Raw genomic sequence first — 11,420 nt, 5'->3', positions numbered from 1 at the left:
CGGTGGAAATTTCGCCCTCTCTCAAATGGCAAGGTCACGCCGATTCTGCGTTGCGCCGGAACATGAGTGTACGTGCCGACGTCTCAGCCATGCTACCGTAGCCACGCGTAGAAAATGGCAGTGAAGCCTTCTTTCTCCTTTATGCTTCCTCTACTTTCTAGTCACGTGTTGACCTTGCACGCTGCGGCTACGGAGCAGAGGGAAGCAGCGGCGCTGCCCCAGGCCGGCCAACGAAACTGCCCCCATGCCGGCAAACGCCCGCTTCCCGATAACGGCAGAAAACGAAACTTCGGGGAGCTGGCGCCGGGCCGGCTGGAGCGGCAGCTCCTGCACGTGCACGGCGGCGGGCGCGCACGGTGACAGTCGAAAGTGAGGGAGCTACGAGGGAGGGCGAGGGGAGCCACCGAAGCAGCGGAGTTGCCGAGGCGAAATCCGCTTCTCTGCCGCCCTCCTCCCTCACATTCCACGGTCTCCGCGTGCGCCCTTCGCAGTGCTGTGCCGGCGCCGCCGGCTCCCTGAAGTTTCGTTTACTGCCGTTATCGTGAAGCGAGCGTTGGCCGGCGTTGGTAGTTTCGTGGCCCTCGCTCTCTATGCGCGCCGTGATATTTCACGACTCGCACTGACGATTCTGGTTTCAGCCTCACTGGCTGTTCGTTCGCACCATGTGCCCCTTCTCCACTTTGTCTCTCTTTCTTCCTCGAGCACTCCTTGGGGCGCCCATTTGAGGGGAGCGTTCGCCGTCTCCGCTGACTTCCGTACTCCCAGGCAGCCGCACTGTAACCGGTACTTCGTTTCCCGTAACTGCACTATAAACAATATGTGTATACATGGAGTGCTATGGGAAAATTAACGGGAGTCTAAAAAAAACGCACTATATCCGGTCCTGCACTACAAGCGGTTACGTTATAAGTGGTCTATACTGTATCAGTATACCTTCAGTATCACTTTACAAAAGCGAGCTTCAGTTGTTTGATATCACTGTGCAATAACGTCTCGGGTCGTGTACATCTATTTTTTATTGCTCTCTCTCTATATCTGCACTATCCAAGCATTCAACGTATGCGCACATTTTGCTGATATCAAATTAATTGCGAATTGGCGCTCTTTCTGTCTATTTCTTCTTTCCTTCGCTAACTGTTTGCACCACAGACATCAACAGCAAGTTGTGGTTATTTTTGTGCAGGTGACATTAGTGGCTAAGTGACAAACTGGTCTTTCAGTGACTGTATCCATCTACGTGTCAGTTGATTGATGGCTTTGGTGTCTCATTGGCATCAGTGCCATGTCAGTGTAGTGCACTCGTATGGCAACACATCGTGCTAACACAGCACTATGGCACTATGACAACAAGGAAACAGTGCATGCATGACTGCATGGCAAACACAAACTGGCAGACGTAGCAGAATTAACGCTGTTCGGAAATTGTCCAATCGAAAACTCCTGCCCTCATGTTTTATTCCAGGTCTTGCTGGTGCTACCACAAAAAAAAAAAAAAAAAAAAGAAAAAAAAGAAAAGGGGATTGAAAGGTCCCAAAGGCAATTACTTTTTAAACTTGAGGCTTTCCTGGAGCACACAGTGCTTTTATATTTTACGAAGATTGCCGTTACAGCTTTTTGTACACAATACATGATATGTTTATTATTGTAAATGTGTTTTAAAAATGTAAAATGTGGTTTGAGGCCCTTTATTAGTACATCAAGAACTTGTATTGGAACTGGGAGCTCTGTGCACATTACCACGCTGTTCTCAGCAACATTTTGGACACAATTTAAATGTCTACTCACATCCATGAGAGCATTGAATGCCGGCATCTCCATCTGGTCACAGACGGACTCGAACGAACCCACTGTTTGTGTATCAGCCAGGCGCTCCCTGTTCTCCTCACAGTGCTCCACCAGGTTGATGAGTAATCCCAGTGACTAAATCCAGATACAGAAAACTAATTAACAATTACGAACATGACTACACAAGAGTTAGAACATAAAGCATAGCATATATGCCAACAATGAAAAGGCACACGTAAAACTTAGAAGCTGTGGTGCAACAGTCTAACTGTGAAGCGTGCGTTTCGGAGCAGACAATTTTTACCTCTTGAATGTCAATAGACAGCCAAGGGGCCCATAATTTATTCAGTGTGTTTCACTTAACTTGGGCTAAACTTTAAAAAAAAAATGCAAACGCTATGTAGCTGTAGAGAACTAAGATAATGTTTTTTGCCGTCGCTTGGAGATGCGCAGATCATTTTTTGGATTCTGCCTAATTAGATAATTAGTCTTAATTAATCAACTTCTCAATTATTATAATTAGATAAAAAGTGTCAATGAGAAAATTGCAGAGCAACATGAAAAACTCCTGATACAACTCTCCGTTGCTCAATATGTGCTGCACTTATTGAGCAACAGAAAGCTGTATCAAGTTCGTAGTCAGAGAACGTACACCCGAAACTTTAATTAACGGGCTTTTATTGCACCGCGTTCATGGCGAAAAAAAAGAGGCTGCGCCACAGACAGCACACCGTCTTTTCCAGTCCTTATTTTAATCTCTCGCTTCTCTTGTTTTTGGGTCATGAAGCTGCATACCAGGCTTAAAATTCACTCGTTTGCAATATACCAAGGTTTATTTATTTATTTATTGTTCCAAGATTTATTTAGTTATAGTGATTTTTTTTTTCAACCCCTTGAAAGCGCTTTCGACTTGTCCAGATGGGTTATCTGAAGAGGTGGACATTATTTACATAGGACATCGCAATTTCCAGGAAGCTATAATTGAAAAGATTCATTAATCGCCTTTTTAACCGTTCACTTTGTTAGATGTAGAGATTTTGAAATTGAGCAGCTGTAAAGTCACGCCTGCTAAGCATAAATCATAAGACTAGTATCAATACTGACATGTTAATCTCCAAAATGTGGTACGAAATATATTGGCATTTCTGTTAACAGGTTCACAAGAGCTTTAATAAGAGTTGGGAACTATAAGTGCAATGCCAATGCATAATTAAGCACATTTTGGGGACGGATACCATTAAAGTGATGCAATAGTCCATGGATTTCTGCTAGACAAATAGGACTTCACTAAGCTGTGGTTTAAATTTCTCAATTTTAAGAAGTGAATAATTTACAGTCTGTTAGTGCATGGGTTCTCAAAGTGGGTTCCGCGGAACCCGGGGGTTCCGCAGGCCCCTGCTCGGGGTTCCGCGAGCCACTGATAAATTTTCCGTGGTCCCGCGCTCGCCAAGTGGCGAAAACGGCGAACACGAGGTGCGCTTGATGCACAGAACCTCAATTACCTATGCCCGAGTGTCAAAAAGCACATCACAGTGCGTAACGGCAACGCGCGAACTGCGCAATAAATCCGCAAGCAGCTTGTAGCCACCCAGTCTTCGAAAACGGGCAGCCATGGGCAGCGCGCCTAAGCTTTCGCACTTGAATCTCGGAGGCTCTGACTTACCACCGTGCGCATTTCTCCCGTTTGTAGATAGGGTAGGTGCCGATAGCGTGCGCACTGATGTTATACTTCGGAGGAATAAAAAAAACTGATGCGCGGAGCACCACAAGTGCGCGCCGCAAAAGAGCTAAAACGGCGCTAGCGTCCAAAAACGAAGCGATGCAGTCCTCATTGGTATGGTCCTCAGCGGCAATCGTACGCTATACGTGACTGACAGCAACGCCGGAACTCTTCGTGCCTAATTGTGACCTCAAAGCCTTTATTCTTGCGTTAATCGCCGCACGTAACACCGCGTTGGCGGCTAGCCGCGTGCCTTCATAAGTGCGTAATCGCGATCTATGATCGCGTCGATAACCAGCACAGTTTCGTCCGCAGCAGCGGTTGCGGGAAATAGTAGTTTCGTTTTGACGGTGCGCGCGTCGGCTGCGTTCCTTTCGCAGCTGCGTAGTCGCCATCCATGATCGCGTCGATAGCGACCGCGGTTTCGTGCGCACTTGTTGGAGCAAACGGTAGTTTCGTTTTGACTTGGTGAGTGCGTCGGCTATGGCGTCGGCCGCCTGCCTTCTGAACCGCAAGGTCGCCGACCATGATCTCGTCGATAACGGCCGCGGTTTTCTCCGCAGCGGTTGCGGTAAGCAGTAGTTTCGCTTTGACTCAGTGCAAAGCTGTCGAAGATGAAGAGCACCGGCTACATCGCGATGGGCGGGCAATTTGTTGGCGACCAGCTCACTGGCGAAAAAATAATCGGGATGTGCGCGCGGTAGTGAAAAGCGTGTCTCAGATGAAGACGCGCGCTGCGGCCGCGCTGCGATGGATGTCGCGAGGCCTTCGCCGCTGCTAGCTCAAATAAGTCATTGCTAGCTCAAATAAGTCATGAGATGACGAGAACTTCAGCTTCCGCACTGCTCTTATTCTTTCTAGGGTTTTACGTGCCAAAACCAGTTCTGACTGTGAGGCACGCCGTAGTGGATGGCTCCGGATTAATTTTGACCACCTGCGGTTCTTTAACATGCACTACAACGCAAGCACGTACACGGGCAAAAGTTTTTGCATTTCGCCTCCATCGAAATGCGGCCGCCGCGGCCGGGATTCGATCCCGTGACCTCGTGCTCAGCCACGAAACGCCTTTGCTAACTGAGCCACCGCGGCGGGTGCCGCACTGCTCTTGTGCAAAATAGAAAGAAGATTTGCTAATTCATTCAGTAAATAAAAGCCTGTTGACGTAGTAAGCATTCATTTATTGTTTTCTTGATACCTTGGGTAATTCGACATTCGGGTAATTAGGACATTTTAATTCGGTTAAATGGGGGGGGGGGGGGGTTCCTTGGCGCTTCATGGAGCTTAGCAGGGTTCCCTGGAACGAACATGCTTGAGAACCCCTGTGTTAGTGGATTATTTTGATTAGCTACATGGTCATTTTAGATTTTCATGCTAGTAATGTCCACCTCTTCATGTAATCCACTTGAATGGACCGAAGTGCATTATCCATTCGAACTAAAAAAGAAACGAGACACACAGGCACACACCGAGACACACACCGCGTGCAGCGAGATGGAAATACAGTCGAACCCACTTATAACAATACTCAAGTGCCACGAAAATTCCATTGTTATAACTGGGTTGCATGAAAAAACAAAATAGGAGATGACAAAGCTGTTGAGAAATCTATAATGCCACCACCTTCCTCCATCCAGCTGCTGATTGTGTTGACTCGTTTAACTGTTTAACTCTGCTTCCTGCGTACTCCAATCGCGTGTAACATGCCGCGGCTGTCGACATTCAAGAATAGCACTACAGTTAAACCTGCTTATAACGAACCTCCATATAACGAATTCCTGGATATCACAAAGTTTTTCTATCCCCCGCCGTTACTCCATAGAAGCACATGTATTTGAGACCTCTACGTAACGAAGTTGCAACGGAGACCCCCTCGATATAACGAATTTCCCCCTCCGACAACCTAGAGATTTCGCCCCAAATTTTGTCATTTTTGCACGAGCAGCAACCGGAAGCACCTTCTCCGCCGCGACGGAATGCAAAGCGAGGGCACGTGTGCGTACGTGCGTGTGCGAGGCAGGCCTGCATCCCTCGACCTAGCGATCTTGCCGCCGCGGGCGTGACCTTTCGTTTACCCCTCCCTTCATTCAAACCTGATCCTGCCACTTGCTGCAGCTGGCCTAGCCCGCCAAGCCGGCACTCTTTCCTTTTCTAGTTGATGTTGCCGACGCGCTGGTACACGCTATGAGACATCACACTCGATGAGTGCGGACACGCGCTGTTAAACGCTGGCCGCGTGTGGAAGCGCTGCTGGGAAAGCGAGCGAAGTAACCTTCGTGCTGTTGTCTATCGCTTCAACGCAAACTGAGCGCCGAGAACACACAGCTCGCACAAAGCTACGAGCCGCCGACGCACCTACACTGCTAGACTCTGCCCCAACGCAGATCACTTTTAAGATACGGCCCGTGCGACCGCGTGCCGCCACGCAGTATGCAGTTGATGCCAGAGTACCGTACAACACCACCCTGCTATCCCTCCCCCCTCGCTCACTCGCCGGTGCCTCGAGCGCAACGGAAGAAGGCGCGCTTCCTCCCTGCTTTTCTTGCGCGCGCGAAATTTAGATGCGGTCGTCTGCTCCCCTCGCACGATTTCACTCGCACATACAGCATACGGCGCGCGGCGACTGCGGTATCGCCCTTGGACTTTATACATATATATGAGCCAAAACCAATTTCAGGGCCACAACGCATCATAGACACCATCTTATATAGCAAATACAGATCTCAAGGGCCATACTTTTGCTGGCAGAAACCGAAAATATGTCATAGTTGTCACCCCCGGCACTTTGGGCGGCCAGTGCCATCGTCAAGCCACCAAGCCACGCGACATGAAAAGTCAAAATGGCCGCTCGGGCCGGCGCGGAGTGGCAGTTCTCAACGTATGATGCCGGAACGGTCCCACAGTTGCGACGCAACTGCGGGGTTACCAATGCATTGGGTTCTATAGGAGCTGTGCCGGGACCGGCCGAAAACGATGTAACAGCTGGGAAAACGCAGCCCCCGGGAATGTAACAGCGTGGTTCTACTGTAACACTATACGACGCCATCGTGACACTCGCTCTTCGTTTCCGATGCCTCGCGCTTGTGCGAAACAACACGCGTCCACGCATCCGGTACCTGGTGTGACATTCCAAGGATGAGTGCTTCGACGAAAACGAAAAACGAGTGCGCGTTACAATCGAGTGAATACGGTAAGCGTTTCTTTTTCTAATTTTCGTGCCGAACCTGCATATAACGAAATCCTCTTTATAACGAAGTTTTTCGGGAATTTGTCAATTCCGTTATATCCACATTTAACTGTACTATAACAACCGCAAAGCAAAGTGACATGCGGTCTCGGCTTGGTGGCCTCAAAAGGTGCCTTTTAGAAATACTAAAGGTTGCCGTGACAGCCTTTCAGCTTGAGAAATCCAGAAGAAACGCTGGGGCGAGATCGCCGCAAGCATCTCTCCACGTACTTCTGACTTGCACGAGAAAACCTCATGCCCGTCAGTGTTGCTTGCGTTACGCAAAGCTTGCCGACATCCTTTTCTCGCGAAGGTCCGTCGCGAGAACGAAGCCCAAGAAAGACTGAATCATCTACAGCACCTCCTGCGAGGACAACGTTGAGGCAGCCTGCCCTACCGCATCATCGCTGCCGCCGTCACTGCCGCTATCCGATGCAAGCACGTTCGCAATCGCCTGATCGGTTAAAGCACTTCGTTTTCAAATCTTTAAGTCTCATTTACACTAGGCTGACACGACAACGATTATGGTCTGCAGACTGTTGGCGACAGCAGTTTACAGGACGGAAAACGCTGTGGCCAATGGTTTAAAGGAAGGATAACGCTGCCGCCAACAGTCGGAAGACCAAAATCGGTGACGTGTCGGCCTAGTGTGAATGAGCATATAGCAGTGCGCATTCTAGCGTTATGCATTGCCGATGATCAGCTGGCGAATCTGCAATCTTCCGTTTCGACGGCGAGTCAAAAAAGGCTGAGATACCGCGAGGCCCGGAACGACTTCAACACAACCAAGAAATATGAGCACGAGTGACTTATACCAGTGTCACACGACCACTTTTGATAGCGATCAAAAGTGCGCCGTGTGACACCCATATCAATCCATCAGCCAGCACTATCAGCTATCAGCGCAGTTGGAGCGGTCAATGCGTGTTTCAGAGGGTGGTGCGGCGTAAACACATAAAGCTATAGGCGCAGCCCATTCATGTTCGGAGGGGTGGAAGGGCGACAGGAGGGAGGCGCACGAGGCTGGCGATGCGGAGACGACTGGAAAATAGTGCGCGGTGGTGTGTAGTGACTTGAATTTCTTTCTTTTTTTCTTTTTTCTTTTCAAGAATTTTGCATTCCATTCTCTTTCGGGATGGATACCCAGTAGCCAGACCTCATCGTTATAACTGATAATGCGGCATGGGGCATTGTAGATAAACTGGTTATTTCACCATAGAAAACATACAAAAGTTAACGGTGCAGCAACTTCTCATTGTTATAACCGATATATTGTTAAAACCGATATTGTAAAAATTGGGTTCGACTTTATCGCATGATAATATACATGTGCACATGCAACCCCAAGTTGAGAATTTGTGTGATTACTGCATTGAGACAACAATGTTGCAACATGAATAAATTTGATTTCTTCTTTCATGGAAAAAAAAAAAAAAAGGCCTGGAGAACTACATTGCAACGACTGCCCCCAAAGGCCATGAATAGTATTCTGTGTTTGCAGTTTGCCAAGGACCAGACATACTGCGGTTACCAACTTTCCTTGTTTTGAAAACCCTTACAGAACTGGCTGGCAGCCAAACAATGAGGAGCGCGCCGCGCTACCTGAAGATGGCGCTACCGCATTTCCTTACTTCCAATACTGTAGTAAAGGGCAATAATTGATGTAACAAAATAATTTCAGCTCCCCCTTCAACTTCATCATAACAAGGTGTTAGTTTCGCCGCTGGTGACGACCCTTTCCAAGAATTCATTGCTGTTGTTTGAAGTTTTCCAATCAATGCAACATTCTTTTCGTCGCAACTTTTGCTAAGGAGATAGCAGTTTTGGCACCATCTTGGTGCCAACTATCGTGATTTAGTCAAATTCGGTGCACTGACAAAGAGCTTCTGATATCATTTTAACAGTCCTTTGGTGGCCACTAAGCACAAGAAAATATACAAGATCTATGGTTTAATCTTCACACGAGGTGGAGGGGTGTCCTGATCTTGCATAGTCCTCGAGTTCGTCAAGGCCTTCCCGAAAACACTGGATCCACTTCAAGAGAGTTCCTTTAGCTCTTTTATTACTGTGCCTATAGAAATCGATCAATTTGATCTAGAGTTTTTCTATGCATTGTTAAACATTTCCGTTGGAATTCTTCTACTAGCAACATCATGCAACGTCTGAAATGATGACGACTGAACTTTAACTATTTGTAATATTTGACAAGTTTCAGCTCATGTTAAGCACTAGCTGACGTTGGCTAAGGCCATGTGAAACTCTGCACTATTGTCAATTCTAGTAGCTGTGTCAGGAAGGTGCTTCTATTCTTGTTAAGTCGTGGGACTAAATGACTGATACAGGGCTCTTATGTGATACTGTGAAATACCAACTTGGTGACGATGACCAACGTGTAATGGGACACAGAAGGGAGCTACAAGTCTTTACACACACAAGAATTGTGAAATATCTTGAACAGATTAAGGCAATAGTAATTGCAACGGCCAGAGAGTGCAGGAGGCTGCAGAGATGTTTTCCTGCACGACAAACTACCTGTGCAGCTGCAATTATTAAAAATGAAGCGTACAGCATTATTTTGAACATGGATCCCCACTTGGATGCTGCATACAGGAACCCTGTGCTGCATTTTCCCGGCTGTTAAGTCGTTTTCCGGCCGGTCCCAGCACAGCTCCCATAGAATCCAATGCACTGGTAACAGCGCAGCGAAAGACGAAAGAAAAACAAAAAAGGCGTTTGAGGCTAGAAAACCAGTCGTCTGTTTCCGTTGCCAGGAGCCTGGACACCTTGCGATCGGCTGTCGGAAGCCTAGGATTATTTTTTTCTTTCGTTAATGACGGCAACTTGGAGCTCTTAGAACCCTACCTTTGCGACGTCGCAGTGAACGGAACGCTATGTAGGGTGCTTAGGGACTCGGCTGGCGACAATGGACATCGTCCACCCTGTGTATGTGCAACCTGAGGATTTCACCGGGGAACATGCGTGGATCCGGCAGGTAGTTGAGGAGGATAGTGTGTGTTTGCCCATAGCCAGCGTAAAGATCGAGGGGCCGTTCGGAATATTGCTTACTGAAGCCACAGTATCACAAAATCTGTCCAAGCTATACCCCTACTTATTTTCAAATCGCTCAGAGATGCTGTTAAAGAAGAAGGGCCTGAGTTTTGGCGACCATACGGTCCAAGCTCTCCCGCGTCCCCAGGCTCAGAAGATCGCGGCGGAGATAAGGCATGGCAACGAAGAAAGGGAAAGGCCTCATGACATAGGCACTCAGAAAGCACAGCACACAGCTAGTGAAAGCGGGGAAAAAGGCGCTAGCGAGGAGGCATCCGGGTCAGTGGGCATACCGCAGCAAGGACTAGCAGAGGAATTGGAAACTAATTTGGTGCTACCACATTCGAAAGGATCTTTAGACCTTCTGAAGGTTGTTAAAGAAGGAATTGCGGCAGAGGAAGAGACCGATTACGTCACGGGAGTAGAAACAGTGGCTCTTCCGGAGGACGTTCCTTCGGAGACAAGGCTGGTTTAGCAGCCCTAAAAAGGTCAAGGGAGGCGCTGAAAAACTCCCTTGTAACTCCGCATTTGAGTGACGTTCCGGAATCGTCCAAAGGAGAGGAGACTGACATGCGGCCAAACAGGGCAGGAACCGGACGATCGGGATTGCAGAGGTACATTCGTGACCGCTGGCGCGACAAAAACTTTTTCAGACGGCGCAAAACGAGCGAAGTATTTAGCGCAGCGCAAATTCGAGAAAGACGCCACACCCACAGCCCGTAAGCAAAGGGAACAGGCCATCATGCAGAACTTCAAAGGGCTCGTTATGGTGGTTAGAAAACGGAGACGTCGCCAAAGGCGGATGACAACAGAACAGGGCGTGTCTTCGCGAGCAGGACTGCGGCTGAAAGGGTCAACCTGGCTGAGGTACGCACGCACACACAGGGCCAGTCAAACAGTCAATGAGGGGGAATGCGCCGCGAGAGCGAGGACAAAGGAAGAATGGCGATTTTCCTCGCGTTTACGGCCTTCCTCTCCGAGACGAGAAAGAAAGCTGCGGCCTCACGAATTGACAGGTGACGGGAGGGGGCAGTGTATGTCTGGCGCCCTTTATTGCCCATGGCGAGGCCCAATGACTTTCAGATTGCAACCTAGTCGAGTGTGCATTAAGAGGTAGTATGTAATTGTCGAATTGGGCGCCTCCATAAGGTTCTCGTTTGTAAATTTGTAAATAGAGCATGTTGCATTTTTTTTTCTTTGTTAGTTATTAAGACCTTATTTCTTTTAATTCAAAGGTTCCGCGTTAATCTCGGTGTTTGTTGCACTGATTGTACGAGAGCCAGTGATGCGAACAAAACTGCTAAGCAAGTTTTGCGACGGTGGTGGCTCGTGTATGCGCTGATTTTGTAGATAGGCATTAACATTGGAGGTTGTAGAAATAATCCATTTTGGATAATTCAATGCTTACAGGGTAGGTGCGTTTATGTGCTGCCATTGTAGAATTTCGATGTGCTGAAGCGTGTTCGGAGAAACAATTTTCTTTAACGGTGTTACGAGGAGATAGAGTAGGGTTTTTTGTTTTCTGGCTATAAATGCCACTTTTTGAATCAGCTCACTTAAGAGTTGAAGTGGTCATCAGAGCGCAGTACTTATGGGATTAGAAGCGCTGGTACTGGCAGGTAGCATTGACCCAACTCACTGCGC

At 48.1% G+C, this 11,420-nt stretch overlaps 1 pseudogene; it reads right to left on the bottom strand.

Annotated features, from left to right (window-relative positions):
* Nucleotides 1-1,785: 1,785 nt before the first annotated feature.
* Nucleotides 1,786-11,420, bottom strand: part of LOC119435452 (uncharacterized) — a 94,591-nt pseudogene continuing 84,956 nt past the window's right edge.

The sequence above is a fragment of the Dermacentor silvarum genome, unplaced genomic scaffold (genome assembly GCF_013339745.2).
Source record: "Dermacentor silvarum isolate Dsil-2018 unplaced genomic scaffold, BIME_Dsil_1.4 Seq717, whole genome shotgun sequence".
NCBI lineage: Eukaryota > Metazoa > Arthropoda > Arachnida > Ixodida > Ixodidae > Dermacentor > Dermacentor silvarum.
The sequence above is the reverse complement of the archived record's forward strand: the minus strand, read 5'-3'. Positions and strand labels throughout refer to the sequence as shown.